This window comes from Musca domestica, unplaced genomic scaffold (assembly GCF_030504385.1).
Source record: "Musca domestica strain aabys unplaced genomic scaffold, Musca_domestica.polishedcontigs.V.1.1 43, whole genome shotgun sequence".
NCBI classification, from domain to species: domain Eukaryota; kingdom Metazoa; phylum Arthropoda; class Insecta; order Diptera; family Muscidae; genus Musca; species Musca domestica.
The window spans coordinates 8,127,256-8,150,132 of record NW_026712332.1 but is presented as its reverse complement, the minus strand read 5'-3'; the positions used below and the strand labels follow the sequence as shown (position 1 = coordinate 8,150,132).

The following is a 22,877-nucleotide window of genomic DNA, read 5'->3' as shown; positions in this document are numbered from 1 at the left end:
GGCTCATATAAATAGGGGAAATGGAAAGGCAGTTAGTCAGTTGTGAATCAGATCGCGAATTGAAACCGTCGAGTAAAGTAAAGTGCCAAGTAAAGTTGTGTGAATAAAATCATTGTAATAATCGTAATCCGAAAGAACCCGCGTTTTATTTGGTACGAGCTGTATTGGGAAATAAAACGACGTCTACACGGGATTAAGTAAAATCCAAGAACGTAACAATTGGTGTCGGAAGTGAGATTACGATAATACTACGATGAAGTTTAAGGATCTACGAGTGGAAGACTTGAAGAAGGAACTTAATAAATTGGAATTGTCCTCTACTGGCAACAAGGCTGAACTACAAAGACGTCTGTTGGATGAGTTCGAGCGCCGTGGTATGAACATCGATACATATGAGTTTGACAGTAAGGATGAAGTGGATTTATCGGAAATGGGCGAATCCAACGGTGGGGAAGTCTCGTCAGTAGCTGCCAGGGGTGACGATTTTAGAGAAATGCTAGCCAAAATGTTTGAGGAAAATTTCACAAGGTTCGAAGAAAATTCAAGAATAACGAACGAGAAACTCGAGTACATTGCAGAAGTTATTGGAAGGAGAGTGGAAACCGTGGAGGTCCAAATTAAAGAGTTGGATAAGAAAGTGCAGTCGGTTGACGAGAAATTTCTGTCCCACGACCATAGGGTTACAAATCTGGAGAAGAAAATTTCGGAACTGGAAATCAAAGGTGGTCCGGTGCGAGTTCCTGATAACACACTAAAAATCAAACCTCCTGTATTCGACGGCTCTACGTCATTCAATGTTTTCAAGTTACAGTTCGAGACAGTGGCTTCTAGAAATTCGTGGAACGACAGCGACAAAGCGGTTGCACTACTTCTGGCATTGAAGGGCAGTGCTGCTGATGTTATACAGAGTATTCCTGTCGCTTCTAGAAACAACTATGAAGATGTTATTGCTGTACTGGAACGTAAGTACGGTGGCGAACATAAACGAAACATCTACCTTATGGAATTAAGGGGAAGAGTACAGAGGGCAAACGAGACGTTACAAGACTTTGCAGCTGAGGTGGAACGTTTGGTGCTAATGACGTATCCAGGAGAGGATCACCCATTGCTGGACCGTATGAAAATCGAAACCTTTGTGAATGGCATACGTGACCCTGAGATTAAGTATGCAACATATGCGTCACCAAAAGCATCATTTTCCGAAACTGTGACGTTTGCCCTTGCCCAAGAGACGGCAAGAATAGTTGTTAAGCCCCAGACCCACAAGATTCGCCAACTGGAGACCGAAGGTTGCGAACCCAAATCTCTCGTTAACTCGATCGAAGACGCCATGAGGCGGGTAATAGAAGAGACAAAGTTAGTTGGGATGACTAAGCCCAGGGTTAGATGCTACAACTGCGATAAAGCAGGTCATATTGCGCGCGAATGCAGAGCTAAGCGCAAACGATCCAGGTCATCGTCACCACCTCCAACGAAAGATGGTAGAAGAATGGCCCAACAGTCCACCAACGAGTCACAGTTAAACTAAATCGAGCCAGTCCAGCGGGGCATGAACTGGCTCCCATCGACGATGGCCCCACAATCTCCATAGCAATAGTACAACAGGAAAGTCACAACCTAACAACAACTGGGTACATCAATGGTGATAAGCGAGTTCTGACGTTAGATACTGGCGCATCAAAGTCCATCGTAAGATCAGATCTGGTAAAGGGAAAAATAACGCAACTTAATGGAGTCAGACTGCGCACAGCAACGGGGGAGCCCGCGGCAGTACACGGCAAGATTACCCTGAGACTAACTATTGCCAATAAATCGGAGAATTACGAGTTTATAGTTGCCGATATCGTAGACGAAGTGATAATAGGCGCAGATTTTATGATTGCCTTTGGTATCAATCTGGATATGAAAGAACGTGTGATGACCTGGTCTAACGTCGAAATTCCGTTAAACGTGGGCTACGATGAAAGTACACCCATTAGACGTCTGACCACGGACCATCCAGAGATAATACCGCCCTGTGCCGAAGCAATAATATGGGTACCAATGAATGGAGATTGTGGAGCCGAGAAGTTGTGGGTGGTGGAACCAGCAGAAAACAGAAACAGTAACATCCTAATAGCGAATGCCCTGGTGAAAAGCAACAAGGACGGATTAATTCCTGTTAGAGTTTTGAACCTGTCAAACAAGCAAGAGCAAATTTGCCAATTTTCCGATGTTGGACAATGCACACCAGCTGAAGCTGTAGTTAATTTGGAAACTAGCAACGAAAAGCCAGCTGCCATGAAGAAGAAGCACCTCGACGGCTACATAAAAGAGTGGACACACCAATTATCACCTTCCGAGAGGAACAAGGCTAAGCAGCTATTATGGAAATATGCCTCTACCTTTGCGTTGACAAAAGAGCACCAAGGAAGAACATCAGTGGTGAAGCATGAAATCAATACAGCAGACGCGAGACCCATTAAACAGCCTCCAAGAAGTGTTCCCCTGGCAAAAAGAGACGAGGTTCAGAAGCTGATAAGTGAAATGGAAAAGAGTGGTGTAATAGAACCATCGTCAAGTCCATGGTGCTCCCCAGTGGTCTTGGTCAAGAAGAAAGACGGAAGCACCCGATTTTGTGTGGACTACAGAAAGTTGAATGATGTCACCAAGAAAGACAGCTATCCGCTCCCAAGAATCGACGACACATTGGACACATTAGCCGTGACGTCATGGTTCTCCACCCTCGACCTGCAGAGTGGGTACTGGCAAGTAGAGATCGCCGAGAAAGATAAGGAGAAAACAGCGTTTGGCGTAAATGGGGGTCTCTGGCAGTTCAATGTCATGCCATTCGGACTCTGCAACGCCCCGGCTACATTTGAAAGGCTGATGGAGCGTGTGTTAAAAGGGCTGCAGTGGAAGTCGTGCCTCATATACCTGGATGACATCATAGTCATGGGACGCAACTTCGACGAACACATCAAGAACTTAAAGGATGTTCTACAGCAGCTTTCGTCTTCAGGCCTCAAGCTGAACCCAAAGAAGTGCAGTCTCTTCCAACGAGAGGTGAAGTTCCTGGGGCACCACGTGACGCCGGAGGGCATATCGACGGATAAGGAGAAAATTCAAGCCGTCAGAGATTGGCCGCAGCCCCGAAATCTCCATGAGCTGCGAAGCTTTCTGGGTCTCTGCACATACTACCGTCGATTTGTCCAAAATTTTGCCAACATCGCCGCCTGTCTACACCGTTTGACGCAAAAAGGCCAGAGGTTTCAGTGGGGCAACGACCAGGAGGAGGCATTCAGAAAGCTCAAAGACATGCTATGCAGAGCCCCCATTTTGGCATACCCTATACCTGGCGGCAAGTTTGTCCTGGACACAGACGCAAGTGCGTGCGGCATCGGTGGCGTCCTTTCCCAGGAAATCGACGGACAGGAAAAAGTCATCGGGTACTACAGCCGGACATTGTCGAAACCTGAGAGGAATTACTGTGTGACGAGGAGAGAGCTGCTTGCTGTCCTTGAGTGCGTTAAACACTTCCACAAATACCTATATGGCCAGCATTTCCTGCTAAGGACCGACCACGCTGCTCTCCAATGGTTGCTGCAGTTTAAGAATCCGGAAGGTGAACTAGCCCGTTGGATCGAGAGGCTCCAGAGTTATGACTTCAGAATCGAGCACAGAAAAGGCGGAAAACACGGTAATGCTGATGCCCTGTCTCGTCGGCCATGCAAAGTAGAATGCAAGCACTGCTCAAAGGCTGAGAATAAAGAGAATATCGTTGATGTCCGACTATTGCAATTTGAGTCGGGTGAAGATTGGTCGACGGAACAACGAAGAGATCCCATTCTGGGCAAAGTAATTTCGGCCATAGAAACGGGCAAACGACCTAGTCGCAAAAAAATTACCTCCGAAAGCCCTCTTTTAAAATCTTATTGGGCCCAGTGGGACAGTCTACTTATAATAGATGGTTGCCTATATCGCAAATGGGAAAGTGAGGACGGTAAATCTCACCGGAACTTGATCGTCGTCCCAGACTCCAAAATAAGAGATGTCTTGTCGGAGTTTCACGATGGGCCAAGTGGAGGACATCTTGGCATAGCAAAAACCGCTGAAAAGGTGAAGCAGAGATTCTACTGGGTCGGCTGTCAAAAATCCATTGCCGACTGGATCGCCAATTGTGAAAGGTGCATAAGAGCTAAAGGTCCAACACGGAAGAGTCGAGGCTACATGCAGCAGTATAATACTGGAGCCCCTTTTGAAAGAATCGCAATGGATGTAGCTGGACCGTTCCCAACAAGCGACTCTGGGAACCGGTATGTCTTAGTGGTCATGGATTACTTCAGTAAATGGCCAGAGGTTTATGCTATCCCAAATCAAGAAGCCAGGACAATTGTAGATGTGTTCAGCAGAAATTGGATTTGTCGCTATGGTGTTCCATCTGAGGTTCATTCCGATCAAGGGAGGAATTTTGAATCAGCGATCTTCAAGGAAATGTGTGACTCCTACGGAATCAAGAAAACCAGAACGACGCCCCTACATCCACAATCAGATGGCATGGTGGAAAGATTCAATCGCACCCTGGAAGAACATCTACGGAAAGTGGTGGACAGTGGCCAACGAGACTGGGATGAGCATATTCCCAAGTTTTTACTGGCTTATAGATCGGCCATTCATGATTCCACATCCCGGACCCCAGCCAAAGTTCTGTTCGGAAATGAATTAAAGCTACCTGGCGATTTGATATTCGGTGCTACCCCAAACGACGATGTGAACCAAGATGAAGACAGTCAAAACTCTTTTAGTAAAGTCCACGATGCAGTCCGACATCGAATAAAAATGGTTAGCAACCGCATGAAGGCAAGGTACGATCGAGCGGCAAATACCGATGGGTTTCAAGAAGGGCAACTGGTACTATTGTTCAACCCACAACGAAAGAAAGGACTATGCCCCAAATTACAAACGCACTGGGAAGGACCCTACAAGATTGTCACGAAAATAAATGACGTCGTTTATCGCATCCAGAGGAGCGACAGTCCCAGGTCGAAGATGAAAGTTGTACATTTGGAGCGGCTGACCCGCTACGGAACGGGAACTGTGCCTATTCGGGACGAACAGGCTTAAGCGGGGGGCAATGTTACGAATATAACTCTAGATTTAAGTTAATTTAGATGAATTCCGTTAATTTAAGAATTTGAATTGTAACGTAAATTTCTACTACGCAGTTTATTTGAATAACTTCACAACAACAACTACTGTATAGATTTTTCTACATCCTTCCATTTCCTCTTTCATTTTCTATTTTGTTGCTGACGTACAATTCTTGTTAAACGTCATCATTGATGATCGCTTAATTCCTCTTTCTTTGTTACCCCCTCGCCTGTGTATGTGTTGTTGTTATTGTTCACTCAATGTAAGTTTGTATGTGTTGTTGTTATTGTTCACTCAATGTAAGTTTGTATGTGTTCGTTGCATTGGTAGATTGTTCGTAATCTAGGCGTTACCAGATCGTCTAGAAACTTCTGTAGCGACAGGCGAGGCTCATATAAATAGGGGAAATGGAAAGGCAGTTAGTCAGTTGTGAATCAGATCGCGAATTGAAACCGTCGAGTAAAGTAAAGTGCCAAGTAAAGTTGTGTGAATAAAATCATTGTAATAATCGTAATCCGAAAGAACCCGCGTTTTATTTGGTACGAGCTGTATTGGGAAATAAAACGACGTCTACACGGGATTAAGTAAAATCCAAGAACGTAACAATATTTTAAAAAATTTTGTATTTGACATTTGACCATGAAAATAACAACAGCAAAACAATTTGGAAATATTGAAGTCATTTCCGACACTGGTCTAATAAGATCCCAATGCTGAAAACCTCAATGCTGCTGTGGCCAATTGAAACAACTTTAGTTTAGTAAAAGCTTTTCGATTTTTTTTTTCGAAATTTTTTCCAGAGGAAGGTATTTTTACCATGATTCCGGGAAACTATTAATATGATTCCCAGATTTTTGACTCGAAAGTTCGGGTTCAAAACCGAATCCACTTATCCGATATAGGTTATACCTATATCGCTTATGAAAATACCTATCCACATTATGGGGTCACATGAAGGCCCATCATAATATATTGGGTAAGTGGATCCGGTCTTGGACCCGGATTATCGGGTCAAAAATTAGGGTTACAGGTCCGTCCCCAAAAAATGGTATCCCGGAATGAGGTTAAAAATACATACCACTGAAAAAAAAATTAAAAAAAAATGAAGAGTTTTTACTACACTGGAGTTAAGCCGGCTAATTTAATTTTAGACCTAAGAGCACACTCGATGCAATTCACAGTTCCCTAGTAGAACATAGTATACCACCACTCCTAATTGATTGGATTGATGTCATGCTCAGCAGCAGAATCATCAACTCAAGCATCGGGGAGTGTTCTGTCAGGAAATCTGTTACTAGGTGCACCCCGCAATGAGGGGTTCTATCACCACTACTCTGGCTTTTGGTGATAAACAAAATTCTAATCGAACTGGAAGAAGGTAGGACAAAGTCGTGGCTTACGCCGATGATGTTGTCTTGCTGATTGCTGGGAAATTTCCGCAGACTGTTACAGATCTTATGCAGGGAGCAGCTCTAGTTAAACTTTCGAGATGAGCACGCTGCAATGGACTTGGCGTGAATCCATCAAAAACTGAGCTGGTACTTTTCACAAGGAAGCGGAAAATACCGGTTTTTCGCTGCCTATCCTTGATGATGTTCTGCTAAGCTTTTCCTCGGAAGCTAAATACCTCGGTACCATCCTAGACCAGAAGCTGGGAAGAGGAACATCGAAGAGCGAGCGAAGAGGGCTTAATTGCAAAAACTCCATAGGAAAAAGCTGGGGTCTCAAGCCACACATAATCAAATGGTTATATGAGTCTGTCCTCCGACCAATTCTAACCTACGGGGGGATTTTCTGGTGGCATTCCCTAGGGAAAACCACCTTCAGGAAATGCGTTGATAAAGTCCAAAGAGTTGCATCGCTACTAATTACAGAAGCACACACTCCAATCCGCACTATATACCCTACTCAATTTAAAACCGTTAGGTTTACTCGTAGAGGAACAAGCTGCTAGGTGTGCCCTGCGGCTCAATGAGCTGGGTCAATGGCGGGGTCAACCATTCGGAGACTCCGCTATTATCAAGTATGTGGATAGTATAGTAAATCAGGCTATAACTAGTGACTATATATCACCTAGGCACAGCTTTGAACCACTTGATATTCACATACCTAACAGAGACATTTGGACTCGTGATACTCCACCTTTTACGGGATAGCTATTTATACTGATGGATTAAAGATGGAAAGTGGAACGGGGGCCGGAGTCTGCTGTGAAAGTCTAAATATCCGACGATACTTCAAATTAAACAACGACTCTAGTGTTTTTCAGGCAGAAATTTTTGCTGTCAGGAAGGCCATAGAGTTGCTGGCAAATAGAGTCAATGAACTGGACGGACCGGTGACTATATATGTCGATAGTCAAGCGGCCCTGAAGGCTTGAACAATCAAATCTAAGGCGGTTCTGGATTGCAGGAATGCTCTGGAAAAGACTAAATCGTTTATTCAACTCTGTTGGGTCCCTGGACATTGTAACATACCTGGAAATGAATCTGCTGACGAATACTGTCGGATTTATCTTCCCTCTCCGACACTGAGCCAGCCAAACGACTAAAGTGACTAAAGACGATGTGTTAACACGCCGTAGACACAAATCTCTTAAACTCTCCATTCTCTATACAATTTCGTACTTACTTGTTTACTTCTTCACTCATAGCTATTTTATTTCTTCTCCTATCTTTAGTCTACTTTTATCTCTTCCTAATCAGGATGAACACAATGGACCAAAAGGTCTCCGAGTGAAGTGGTTGTATTTTGTATCAGCGCCTACTTGGCAACTTTGGCGAAATTTCTTTTAGCACATGCTGAAAACAGTCCTTGTTAAATCTGAAGTAATTTGAAAATCTAAAAGAACAAAAGAGTACATATTTTAATTAAATTAATTGAAATATATACTTTGAGCAGACAATGCAAATATGTTTGTTTGCTGTCTTAGCACTCGCCGCTGCACTACTAATACATTCCCCTCTTCATCCTCACTTGAACTTAAGATATGTAACGCCAAGCCTTTCCGTAATACCATTTTTGGATCGAAGCGACGCACAGTGGTCGATTTGAAACATTTAGGAGGCCAAAAATATGTTTGGACATTAATGGCTTTAAAATATATTATTCTAAAAAAAATTATGTATTAATTTAACAAAGTAAACAAGAAAAACATATTTTCTATAACAAAAGCACGTTTTATTTTCATAAATTATAAATAAATAAAAATAGATTAAATTGTCTTATTCAAAGATGATTCTATCTCGACTTCTTCGTGCTCAATGCATGATTGTGTGTGGAGCTCGGCAGGTTCTAATAGTTCTATAACTTCACTGGAAAACATCTTGTGTGAAGTTTTCTTTAACGATCTTTCACTACTTATGAGTGGATCTAAAGTAAGAAGCAATCTTTGATAAACATCACAGTTGCATTCTTCCCTTGAAAATTTTCTTGAAAAATTCTGTCTTATGACCGAAAATGTTAATTTCGAGCTTGTGCAGCCTCTTCCAACAATTGATCGATTGGAAGCAGTACATTATTTATTATCATTATCTATGATGGTTACTCCATGTAATAGTGATTTATGCATTGATGGAGTCATGGGATGCCAGTCGTATAATTCCACAAACAGTTGCGCGGTGTTTAAGGCATATTCTTTGAATTTTGATGTATTTATTTTGTGTCCACTTGAAGTCGCCTCTAATAAGATTTTAAGTGGTTAATGCCTGTTATGTCCGCCACTAATCCTGTGTTTTAAAAAGTCTCCTACTCGTATTGCTATCATTGGTATTATCAAAATTGACTTTAGGCATGCCCACCAACAGCACAGTTTCCACGCGGAATCTTTCTTGGATTTCTTTTTTCCTTTCTTCTTCTAATGCTATTTCTTCCTGTGTCCTTTTCTTTCCATATTTCTTCACGGGCAATTTATATGCCAAATGCAGAATGCTTTCAAAAATACGTATTTCTGCGTGCAATACCGAATTGCCAAACTCAAGAGCACCTTTGGTGGGTAGCACTCTTGTTTTGCTTTCAATAAAAGGTTGTAACAAGGGTAATGCTTCGGGTTAGTTGCCCTTATTATTTCATATTGTCGTCTTGTTCGATCAGCTTCTACGAACATTTTGAGTGCTTGGGACGGGGTCAAAGGAGCAATTGTTTCATTGGTCTTGGAATAGGCTTTTCTATTCTTACTAGCCTTTGTTTTTGAGCTTCCTATTTCTTTGAGCAATTTTGAGGCATTTCTTTGTCCACTCGTGTGCAATACAACTTGTGTGGCATGTAAAATCATTTCACCATCAATATTTAATCGAATCTCTTCAATTTTTATTCTTTTGTTCACTCGAATCCGAAAATAATTTGCTCGGACGACCTGGTTTATTAAGCGAATGCAATGGTATTTCAAAAGTGCCTTCCGTTTCACTTGTTCGCAAAATAACGGTTCCCCAACTCTGCGGTATTGATGCAGGAATACTCTGCTCGCGTTACCACTAGTTGCAAGATTAGTTTTAAAAGGAACTCCTGGAATACCTTTACATAGAATTCATAAATCAAACTTATGAGGTAGGTGTGGACATAAATATGGCTGTAAAAAATTCGTACACATTAAATATGGTACAATTCCTATGTGGACTTGGTCCAAGAAAAGGGCTAGCCTTAATAAAAATTCTTAAACAGACAAATCAAAGATTGGAAAACAGAACTCAGTTAATGACATTATGTCACCTAGGTCCCAAAGTATTCATAAACTGTTCTGGATTAATAAAAATTGATACAAGCTCGCTTGGTGATAGTACAGAAGCATATGTGGAGGTTCTTGATGGATCTCGAGTACATCCGGAAACATATGAATGGGCTCGAAAAATGGCAATTGATGCAATGGAATATGACGACAAAGAATCCAATCCCGCCGGTGTGTTAGAAGAAATTTTAGAAAGCCCCGAAAGACCACAAGATCTCGATCTTGATGCATTTGCTGTAGGGCTCGAACGACAAGGTTTCGGAAACAAGAGCATAACACTATATGATATCAGATCTGAGTTGAATTCATTGTACAAAGACTTCAGAATTCCATATCGCTCAGCAAATTCTGAAGAACTGTTCGATATGTTAACTAAAGAAACACCTGAATCGTTTTATGTTGGAAAAATGGTGTTAGCCACGGTTGCAGGGATTTCTCATCGTAAGCCACAAGGAGAACAATTAGACCAAGCAAATCCGGTTCGAAATGATGAGACCGGTAATTGGCAATGTCCTTTTTGTTTAAAAGACGATTTTCCAGAATTATCGGAAGTTTGGAATAATTTCGATGCTGGTGCTTGTCCTGGCCAAGCTACTGGTGTCAAACTTCGTCTCGACAATGGTCTGTCGGGTTTTATACATATTAAAAAATTATCCGATTAACACATTAAAAATCCTGAAGAAAGAGTTCAGTCCGGTCAAGCAATACATGTAAGAATTATCAAAATAGATGTCGATCGTTTTTCAGTTGATTGTTCATCAAAGATTTCTGATCTAATGGACAAAAATCACGAATGGCGACCAAGGCGAGATCCATTTTATGATTATGAGCAAGAAGAAGTAGACAACTCTAAAGAAAAAGATCAGAAACAAGTTAGAACAAAACAAAAATATGTAAAGCGGGTAATTATACATCCTTCTTTTCATAACAAATCTTATGCCGAAGTTGTAAAAATAATGGAAAATATGGATCAGGGCGAAGTAATTGTTCGACCATCGAGTAAAGGTTCAGATCACTTAACTGTAACGTGGAAAGTAAAAAATGATATTTATCAGCACATAGATGTTCGCGAGGAAGGCAAAGAAAACGCCTTCAGTTTAGGCCAAAGGCTATGGATTGGAAACGAAGAGTTTGAAGATTTGGATGAAATTATAGCAAGACATGTTAATCCCATGGCAGCTTGTGCTCGAGAACTACTCACTTATAAGTACTATCGTGATACAGGAGGCGGACATAAGGACAAGATGGAAGAGTTATTGAAAGAAGAAAAAACAAAAGACCCCAGAAAAATACACTATTTTATTTCAGCATCCACAAATTATCCTGGAAAATTTTTGCTATCATACTTACCCAAAAACAAAAGCCGACATGAATACATAACTGTAATTCCAGAAGGGTTTCGTTTTAGAGGGCAAATTGATTCACTAAATGGCCTACTTAAATGGATTAAAGATCATTATTCTGACCCTATTGTGACAAACACTCCAGTGTCCACTTCCCAGCTTAACTCTTTATCAAGAATAAGCAACGCTGGGTATGATACGCCCAAAATGTTTCCTTGCATACACCACATTTTTCAAGCACACCGGGTTATCACGGTGGATATGTTAACACACCATACACTCCAAGTGGCCAAACTCCATTTATGACTCCTTATACCAATCCGCACTCATCTCAAACTCCTCGATACGGCAGCAATACACCTAGCCCAGGCTCTTCGTCTTCACATTTAACCTATGGCAACCAATCACACAATGATCGAAATTCAAAAGGCGCTAGGTATGGAAATCTAAAACGATTTGACAACAAAAATCACAGAACACAGCGTACGAATAAGAGCTTAGAATGGCAAATAGCTTCAGATTCATGGGCGAGGCGTAAACGAGTGAATCCTGTGATACCACAGAGTAGAGCAGAATCTATCTGACCCGCGAATTTTTGTATGTCGCCACCAAGCATTGATTACTCTCACCCAACGCCTCAGTACGTAGAAGATAGAAGATAATCGAGTCAGGCCTCCCCTAGGGTATCAAAGAAGTCCTCGGTCTATTCGAAGTACTCCGCGTACGAATACCTCACCACATTCTATGAATTTAGGCGATTCAACTCCTTTATATGATGAAAACTAACTTGTATCAAATAAAGAAATATACATTAAAAACGTGTACTACTTCTATTTATTTGTATTACAGAATATCCCACTTAATAAAGCCAAAAAAGGTTAAAACGGGGTTTGGCAAACATTGCGATAAATAGAATTATGAAAACAAGCAATAACGGACAATAAATGCGGACTTCTGTGCTGGTAGATGGCGCTCTATCCTCTCGCAACAACAGTTTTGCTAACCCCTCTCAGCGAGGACTAAAAAGTGTTTTATAAATGTTTATAAAACCATATGTAGCACCACAGGTCTGGAGGATAACTTTAATAAAAGCAGAAATATATTTGAAAAAAAAATGTAATATGTGAACAAAAAGATAAAATAATTTTGAAGACTTATTGTGTTATTATCGATACATCTTAAAACCATGACAGTGTGGCTAAGACCATGACTCACATAAATATTCATAAAAACAATCTAAAAATAGGAACAGCGCGAAAGGAAAGATGTATTCTATATAATGGATTATATTAAATGAATGAAAAATGCCGCCATCCTCGGCTTAGCGGTATGCAATCATCAGTCGCATTTTACTTATTAAAAACATTTTGTGATTGGTTAGATTTATTTATTTGCACCAGTGCTGCCAAAAACCCTTTTCAAAACCAAAAACCTTCATTTGCATTTTAAAAATCGGCAATGCTGCGGTATATGCAGTTTTGAAATTTGCCTTAGAGTGTAACTACTATTAAATATTGGCATTCATGGCTGAAGTTGCCTTGCCTTGCCTTGTAACAATCTAGTTGAGCGGACATGGTATTGAGGTCTTAAACTGCGGCTTATCCCGCCGGAATGTGTAATTTCGATATATAGCACCTTTGGCATATCAATTTAAAAAATACAAATACAGTTTCCACTAAGTAAGGTTTAGATGTTAACCTCTATTGTTTTTTTAACTACCCATATGACTTTTACAATCATCCATGGTATTTTCTGAGCCATCAGACTTGTGTGACCCCAAAAGTGACTTACCAATGACTAACAAATACTCAACTCATCTTGCTAAACTTCAGAATATATTGTTTTTATAAGAACTATTTAGTTTTTAAATGTATTTAGTGGATATGTTTTATTTTGCTTACATATATTATTTAGAAGTCCATACATTGGTTGTAATTTTGTGTGTAATAATATTTTGTCTTTTTCAAAATTTGTAATTCATATACACGTGGGTCTTATGTAATGTTTTTGGGTTAGATCTGGGCCTTATTTCATTTATCTGTTAATTCTTCTGTTTTTTTTTTAATTATCAATTTTTGGGTTTTTGTTTGTCTACCCTAACTTTGGAAAGCAATATTCATATTTAAATGCTTCAGACCACTTAACTGTAACGTGGAAAGTAAAAAATGATATTTATCAGCACATAGATGTTCGCGAGGAAGGCAAAGAAAACGCCTTCAGTTTAGGCCAAAGGCTATGGATTGGAAACGAAGAGTTTGAAGATTTGGATGAAATTATAGCAAGACATGTTAATCCCATGGCAGCTTGTGCTCGAGAACTACTCACTTATAAGTACTATCGTGATACAGGAGGCGGACATAAGGACAAGATGGAAGAGTTATTGAAAGAAGAAAAAACAAAAGACCCCAGAAAAATACACTATTTTATTTCAGCATCCACAAATTATCCTGGAAAATTTTTGATATCATACTTACCCAAAAACAAAAGCCGACATGAATACATAACTGTAATTCCAGAAGGGTTTCGTTTTAGAGGGCAAATTTTTGATTCACTAAATGGCCTACTTAAATGGATTAAAGATCGTTATTCTGACCCTATTGTGACAAACACTCCAGTGTCCACTTCCCAGCTTAACTCTTTATCAAGAATAAGCAACGCTGGGTATGATACGCCCAAAATGTTTCCTTGCATACACCACATTTTTCAAGCACACCGGGTTATCACGGTGGATATGTTAACACACCATACACTCCAAGTGGCCAAACTCCATTTATGACTCCTTATACCAATCCGCACTCATCTCAAACTCCTCGATACGGCAGCAATACACCTAGCCCAGGCTCTTCGACTTCACATTTAACCTATGGCAACCAATCACACAATGATCGAAATTCAAAAGGCGCTAGGTATGGAAATCTACAACGATTTGACAACAAAAATCACAGAACACAGCGTACGAATAAGAGCTTAGAATGGCAAATAGCTTCAGATTCATGGGCGAGGCGTAAACGAGTGAATCCTGTGATACCACAGAGTAGAGCAGAATCTATCTGACCCGCGAATTTTTGTATGTCGCCACCAAGCATTGATTACTCTCACCCAACGCCTCAGTACGTAGAAGATAGAAGATAATCGAGTCAGGCCTCCCCTAGGGTATCAAAGAAGTCCTAGGTCTATTCGAAGTACTCCGCGTACGAATACCTCACCACATTCTATGAATTTAGGCGATTCAACTCCTTTATATGATGAAAACTAACTTGTATCAAATAAAGAAATATACATTAAAAACGTGTACTACTTCTATTTATTTGTATTACAGAATATCCCACTTAATAAAGCCAAAAAAGGTTAAAACGGGGTTTGGCAAACATTGCTATAAATAGAATTATGAAAACAAGCAATAACGGACAATAAATGCGGACTTCTGTGCTGGTAGATGGCGCTCTATCCTCGCGCAACAACAGTTTTGCTAACCCCTCTCAGCGAGGACTAAAAAGTGTTTTATAAATGTTTATAAAACCATATGTAGCACCACAGGTCTGGAGGATAACTTTAATAAAAGCAGAAATATATTTGAAAAAAAAAGTAATATGTGAACAAAAAGATAAAATAATTTTGAAGACTTATTGTGTTATTATCGATACATCTTAAAACCATGACAGTGTGGCTAAGACCATGACTCACATAAATATTCATAAAAACAATTTGAAAATAGGAACAGCCCGAAAGGAAAGATGTATTCTATATAATGGATTATATTAAATGAATGAAAAATGCCGCCATCCTCGGCTTAGCGGTATGCAATCATCAGTCGCATTTTACTTATTAAAAACATTTTGTGATTGGTTAGATTTATTTATTTGCACCAGTGCTGCCAAAAACCCTTTTCAAAACCAAAAACCTTCATTTGCATTTTAAAAATCGGCAATGCTGCGGTATATGCAGTTTTGAAATTTGCCTTAGAGTGTAACTACTATTAAATATTGGCATTCATGGCTGAAGTTGCCTTGCCTTGCCTTGTAACAATCTAGTTGAGCGGACATGGTATTGAGGTCTTAAACTGCGGCTTATCCCGCCGGAATGTGTAATTTCGATATATAGCACCTTTGGCATATCAATTTAAAAAATACAAATACAGTTTCCACTAAGTAAGGTTTAGATGTTAACCTCTATTGTTTTTTTAACTAAGACCTAAGAGCACACTCGATGCAATTCACAGTTCCCTAGTAGAACATAGTATACCACCACTCCTAATTGATTGGATTGATGTCATGCTCAGCAGCAGAATCATCAACTCAAGCATCGGGGAGTGTTCTGTCAGGAAATCTGTTACTAGGTGCACCCCGCAATGAGGGGTTCTATCACCACTACTCTGGCTTTTGGTGATAAACAAAATTCTAATCGAACTGGAAGAAGGTAGGACAAAGTCGTGGCTTACGCCGATGATGTTGTCTTGCTGATTGCTGGGAAATTTCCGCAGACTGTTACAGATCTTATGCAGGGAGCAGCTCTAGTTAAACTTTCGAGATGAGCACGCTGCAATGGACTTGGCGTGAATCCATCAAAAACTGAGCTGGTACTTTTCACAAGGAAGCGGAAAATACCGGTTTTTCGCTGCCTATCCTTGATGATGTTCTGCTAAGCTTTTCCTCGGAAGCTAAATACCTCGGTACCATCCTAGACCAGAAGCTGGGAAGAGGAACATCGAAGAGCGAGCGAAGAGGGCTTAATTGCAAAAACTCCATAGGAAAAAGCTGGGGTCTCAAGCCACACATAATCAAATGGTTATATGAGTCTGTCCTCCGACCAATTCTAACCTACGGGGGGATTTTCTGGTGGCATTCCCTAGGGAAAACCACCTTCAGGAAATGCGTTGATAAAGTCCAAAGAGTTGCATCGCTACTAATTACAGAAGCACACACTCCAATCCGCACTATATACCCTACTCAATTTAAAACCGTTAGGTTTACTCGTAGAGGAACAAGCTGCTAGGTGTGCCCTGCGGCTCAATGAGCTGGGTCAATGGCGGGGTCAACCATTCGGAGACTCCGCTATTATCAAGTATGTGGATAGTATAGTAAATCAGGCTATAACTAGTGACTATATATCACCTAGGCACAGCTTTGAACCACTTGATATTCACATACCTAACAGAGACATTTGGACTCGTGATACTCCACCTTTTACGGGATAGCTATTTATACTGATGGATTAAAGATGGAAAGTGGAACGGGGGCCGGAGTCTGCTGTGAAAGTCTAAATATCCGACGATACTTCAAATTAAACAACGACTCTAGTGTTTTTCAGGCAGAAATTTTTGCTGTCAGGAAGGCCATAGAGTTGCTGGCAAATAGAGTCAATGAACTGGACGGACCGGTGACTATATATGTCGATAGTCAAGCGGCCCTGAAGGCTTGAACAATCAAATCTAAGGCGGTTCTGGATTGCAGGAATGCTCTGGAAAAGACTAAATCGTTTATTCAACTCTGTTGGGTCCCTGGACATTGTAACATACCTGGAAATGAATCTGCTGACGAATACTGTCGGATTTATCTTCCCTCTCCGACACTGAGACAGCCAAACGACTAAAGTGACTAAAGACGATGTGTTAACACGCCGTAGACACAAATCTCTTAAACTCTCCATTCTCTATACAATTTCGTACTTACTTGTTTACTTCTTCACTCATAGCTATTTTATTTCTTCTCCTATCTTTAGTCTACTTTTATCTCTTCCTAATCAGGATGAACACAATGGACCAAAAGGTCTCCGAGTGAAGTGGTTGTATTTTGTATCAGCGCCTACTTGGCAACTTTGGCGAAATTTCTTTTAGCACATGCTGAAAACAGTCCTTGTTAAATCTGAAGTAATTTGAAAATCTAAAAGAACAAAAGAGTACATATTTCAATTAAATTAATTGAAATATATACTTTGAGCAGACAATGCAAATATGTTTGTTTGCTGTCTTAGCACTCGCCGCTGCACTACTAATACATTCCCCTCTTCATCCTCACTTGAACTTAAGATATGTAACGCCAAGCCTTTCCGTAATACCATTTTTGGATCGAAGCGACGCACAGTGGTCGATTTGAAACATTTAGGCGGCCAAAAATATGTTTGGACATTAATGGCTTTAAAATATATTATTCTAAAAAAAATTATGTATTAATTTAACAAAGTAAACAAGAAAAACATATTTTCTATAACAAAAGCACGTTTTATTTTCATAAATTATAAATAAATAAAAATAGATTAAATTGTCTTATTCAAAGATGATTCTATCTCGACTTCTTCGTGCTCAATGCATGATTGTGTGTGGAGCTCGGCAGGTTCTAATAGTTCTATAACTTCACTGGAAAACATCTTGTGTGAAGTTTTCTTTAACGATCTTTCACTACTTATGAGTGGATCTAAAGTAAGAAGCAATCTTTGATAAACATCACAGTTGCATTCTTCCCTTGAAAATTTTCTTGAAAAATTCTGTCTTATGACCGAAAATGTTAATTTCGAGCTTGTGCAGCCTCTTCCAACAATTGATCGATTGGAAGCAGTACATTATTTATTATCATTATCTATGATGGTTACTCCATGTAATAGTGATTTATGCATTGATGGAGTCATGGGATGCCAGTCGTATAATTCCACAAACAGTTGCGCGGTGTTTAAGGCATATTCTTTGAATTTTGATGTATTTATTTTGTGTCCACTTGAAGTCGCCTCTAATAAGATTTTAAATGGTTAATGCCTGTTATGTCCGCCACTAATCCTGTGTTTTAAAAAGTCTCCTACTCGTATTGCTATCATTGGTATTATCAAAATTGACTTTAGGCATGCCCACCAACAGCACAGTTTCCACGCGGAATCTTTCTTGGATTTCTTTTTTCCTTTCTTCTTCTAATGCTATTTCTTCCTGTGTCCTTTTCTTTCCATATTTCTTCACGGGCAATTTATATGCCAAATGCAGAATGCTTTCAAAAATACGTATTTCTGCGTGCAATACCGAATTGCCAAACTCAAGAGCACCTTTGGTGGGTAGCACTCTTGTTTTGCTTTCAACAAAAGGTTGTAACAAGGGTAATGCTTCGGGTTAGTTGCCCTTATTATTTCATATTGTCGTCTTGTTCGATCAGCTTCTACGAACATTTTGAGTGCTTGGGACGGGGTCAAAGGAGCAATTGTTTCATTGGTCTTGGAATAGGCTTTTCTATTCTTACTAGCCTTTGTTTTTGAGCTTCCTATTTCTTTGAGCAATTTTGAGGCATTTCTTTGTCCACTCGTGTGCAATACAACTTGTGTGGCATGTAAAATCATTTCACCATCAATATTTAATCGAATCTCTTCAATTTTTATTCTTTTGTTCACTCGAATCCGAAAATAATTTGCTCGGACGACCTGGTTTATTAAGCGAATGCAATGGTATTTCAAAAGTGCCTTCCGTTTCACTTGTTCGCAAAATACCGGTTCCCCAACTCTGCGGTATTGATGCAGGAATACTCTGCTCGCGTTACCACTAGTTGCAAGATTAGTTTTAAAAGGAACTCCTGGAATACCTTTACATAGAATTCATAAATCAAACTTATGAGGTAGGTGTGGACATAAATATGGCTGTAAAAAATTCGTACACATTAAATATGGTACAATTCCTATGTGGACTTGGTCCAAGAAAAGGGCTAGCCTTAATAAAAATTCTTAAACAGACAAATCAAAGATTGGAAAACAGAACTCAGTTAATGACATTATGTCACCTAGGTCCCAAAGTATTCATAAACTGTTCTGGATTAATAAAAATTGATACAAGCTCGCTTGGTGATAGTACAGAAGCATATGTGGAGGTTCTTGATGGATCTCGAGTACATCCGGAAACATATGAATGGGCTCGAAAAATGGCAATTGATGCAATGGAATATGACGACAAAGAATCCAATCCCGCCGGTGCGTTAGAAGAAATTTTAGAAAGCCCCGAAAGACCACAAGATCTCGATCTTGATGCATTTGCTGTAGGGTTCGAACGACAAGGTTTCGGAAACAAGAGCATAACACTATATGATATCAGATCTGAGTTGAATTCATTGTACAAAGACTTCAGAATTCCATATCGCTCAGCAAATTCTGAAGAACTGTTCGATATGTTAACTAAAGAAACACCTGAATCGTTTTATGTTGGAAAAATGGTGTTAGCCACGGTTGCAGGGATTTCTCATCGTAAGCCACAAGGAGAACAATTAGACCAAGCAAATCCGGTTCGAAATGATGAGACCGGTAATTGGCAATGTCCTTTTTGTTTAAAAGACGATTTTCCAGAATTATCGGAAGTTTGGAATAATTTCGATGCTGGTGCTTGTCCTGGCCAAGCTACTGGTGTCAAACTTCGTCTCGACAATGGTCTGTCGGGTTTTATACATATTAAAAAATTATCCGATTAACACATTAAAAATCCTGAAGAAAGAGTTCAGTACGGTCAAGCAATACATGTAAGAATTATCAAAATAGATGTCGATCGTTTTTCAGTTGATTGTTCATCAAAGATTTCTGATCTAATGGACAAAAATCACGAATGGCGACCAAGGCGAGATCCATTTTATGATTATGAGCAAGAAGAAGTAGACAACTCTAAAGAAAAAGATCAGAAACAAGTTAGAACAAAACAAAAATATGTAAAGCGGGTAATTATACATCCTTCTTTTCATAACAAATCTTATGCCGAAGTTGTAAAAATAATGGAAAATATGGATCAGGGCGAAGTAATTGTTCGACCATCGAGTAAAGGTTCAGATCACTTAACTGTAACGTGGAAAGTAAAAAATGATATTTATCAGCACATAGATGTTCGCGAGGAAGGCAAAGAAAACGCCTTCAGTTTAGGCCAAAGGCTATGGATTGGAAACGAAGAGTTTGAAGATTTGGATGAAATTATAGCAAGACATGTTAATCCCATGGCAGCTTGTGCTCGAGAACTACTCACTTATAAGTACTATCGTGATACAGGAGGCGGACATAAGGACAAGATGGAAGAGTTATTGAAAGAAGAAAAAACAAAAGACCCCAGAAAAATACACTATTTTATTTCAGCATCCACAAATTATCCTGGAAAATTTTTGCTATCATACTTACCCAAAAACAAAAGCCGACATGAATACATAACTGTAATTCCAGAAGGGTTTCGTTTTAGAGGGCAAATTGATTCACTAAATGGCCTACTTAAATGGATTAAAGATCATTATTCTGACCCTATTGTGACAAACACTCCAGTGTCCACTTCCCAGCTTAACTCTTTATCAAGAATAAGCAACGCTGGGTATGATACGCCCAAAATGTTTCCTTGCATACACCACATTTTTCAAGCACACCGGGTTATCACGGTGGATATGTTAACACACCATACACTCCAAGTGGCCAAACTCCATTTATGACTCCTTATACCAATCCGCACTCATCTCAAACTCCTCGATACGGCAGCAATACACCTAGCCCAGGCTCTTCGACTTCACATTTAACCTATGGCAACCAATCACACAATGATCGAAATTCAAAAGGCGCTAGGTATGGAAATCTAAAACGATTTGACAACAAAAATCACAGAACACAGCGTACGAATAAGAGCTTAGAATGGCAAATAGCTTCAGATTCATGGGCGAGGCGTAAACGAGTGAATCCTGTGATACCACAGAGTAGAGCAGAATCTACCTGACCCGCGAATTTTTGTACGTAGAAGATAGAAGATAATCGAGTCAGGCCTCCCCTAGGGTATCAAAGAAGTCCTCGGTCTATTCGAAGTACTCCGCGTACGAATACCTCACCACATTCTATGAATTTAGGCGATTCAACTCCTTTATATGATGAAAACTAACTTGTATCAAATAAAGAAATATACATTAAAAACGTGTACTACTTCTATTTATTTGTATTACAGAATATCCCACTTAATAAAGCCAAAAAAGGTTAAAACGGGGTTTGGCAAACATTGCTATAAATAGAATTATGAAAACAAGCAATAACGGACAATAAATGCGGACTTCTGTGCTGGTAGATGGCGCTCTATCCTCTCGCAACAACAGTTTTGCTAACCCCTCTCAGCGAGGACTAAAAAGTGTTTTATAAATGTTTATAAAACCATATGTAGCACCACAGGTCTGGAGGATAACTTTAATAAAAGCAGAAATATATTTGAAAAAAAATGTAATATGTGAACAAAAGATAAAATAATTTTGAAGACTTATTGTGTTATTATCGATACATCTTAAAACCATGACAGTGTGGCTAAGACCATGACTCACATAAATATTCATAAAAACAATCTGAAAATAGGAACAGCCCGAAAGGAAAGATGTATTCTATATAATGGATTATATTAAATGAATGAAAAATGCCGCCATCCTCGGCTTAGCGGTATGCAATCATCAGTCGCATTTTACTTATTAAAAACATTTTGTGATTGGTTAGATTTATTTATTTGCACCAGTGCTGCCAAAACCCTTTTCAAAACCAAAAACCTTCATTTGCATTTTAAAAATCGGCAATGCTGCGGTATATGCAGTTTTGAAATTTGCCTTAGAGTGTAACTACTATTAAATATTGGCATTCATGGCTGAAGTTGCCTTGCCTTGCCTTGTAACAATCTAGTTGAGCGGACATGGTATTGAGGTCTTAAACTGCGGCTTATCCCGCCGGAATGTGTAATTTCGATATATAGCACCTTTGGCATATCAATTTAAAAAATACAAATACAGTTTCCACTAAGTAAGGTTTAGATGTTAACCTCTATTGTTTTTTTAACTACCCATATGACTTTTACAATCATCCATGGTATTTTCTGAGCCATCAGACTTGTGTGACCCCAAAAGTGACTTACCAATGACTAACAAATACTCAACTCATCTTGCTAAACTTCAGAATATATTGTTTTTATAAGAACTATTTAGTTTTTAAATGTATTTAGTGGATATGTTTTATTTTGCTTACATATATTATTTAGAAGTCCATACATTGGTTGTAATTTTGTGTGTAATAATATTTTGTCTTTTTCAAAATTTGTAATTCATATACACGTGGGTCTTATGTAATGTTTTTGGGTTAGATCTGGGCCTTATTTCATTTATCTGTTAATTCTTCTGTTTTTTTTTTTAATTATCAATTTTTGGGTTTTTGTTTGTCTACCCTAACTTTGGAAAGCAATATTCATATTTAAATGCTTCAGCTCACGCTTTACGTTTTAATTCAATTTCCAAATGCTCCAATTTCATATTAAATTAACCACGAGTAAAGTACATTATTATTACATGATGTTGGAGCTTCTGACATATCAGTTTTAATTATGGCAACTAGATCATGGTAGATCGTGCTGACTGATTTATTTTTGTTTGTTGTACGTTTTTCGTTTGTATTCTCGATTGGTAGCAGTAGCCATAGAACAATAAAATCAAGGTAGGGCTATGATACCATACGATTTAAATTTTTTTTCTTGGCTTAATATGTCAACTTTATTTGTTTATGTGTGTGTATTCTTTGTTCAGAGAATACTGAAATTCGAGTGTTTTCAAAATGCTTATTGCAACGTATGCATCTACAGTTTTAGCTTTAGATCCATATATATATATATATATATATATATATATATATATATATATATATATATATATATATATATATATATATATATATATATATATATATATATATATGTG

The 22,877-nt window shown here is 39.1% G+C and overlaps 2 pseudogenes; both read left to right on the top strand.

Moving 5' to 3' along the window:
• Window positions 1-6,081: 6,081 nt before the first annotated feature.
• On the top strand, window positions 6,082-12,020 carry LOC131804372 (transcription elongation factor SPT6-like; annotated as a pseudogene).
• Window positions 11,608-20,884, top strand: LOC101899152 (transcription elongation factor SPT6-like; annotated as a pseudogene).
• Window positions 20,885-22,877: the final 1,993 nt, after the last annotated feature.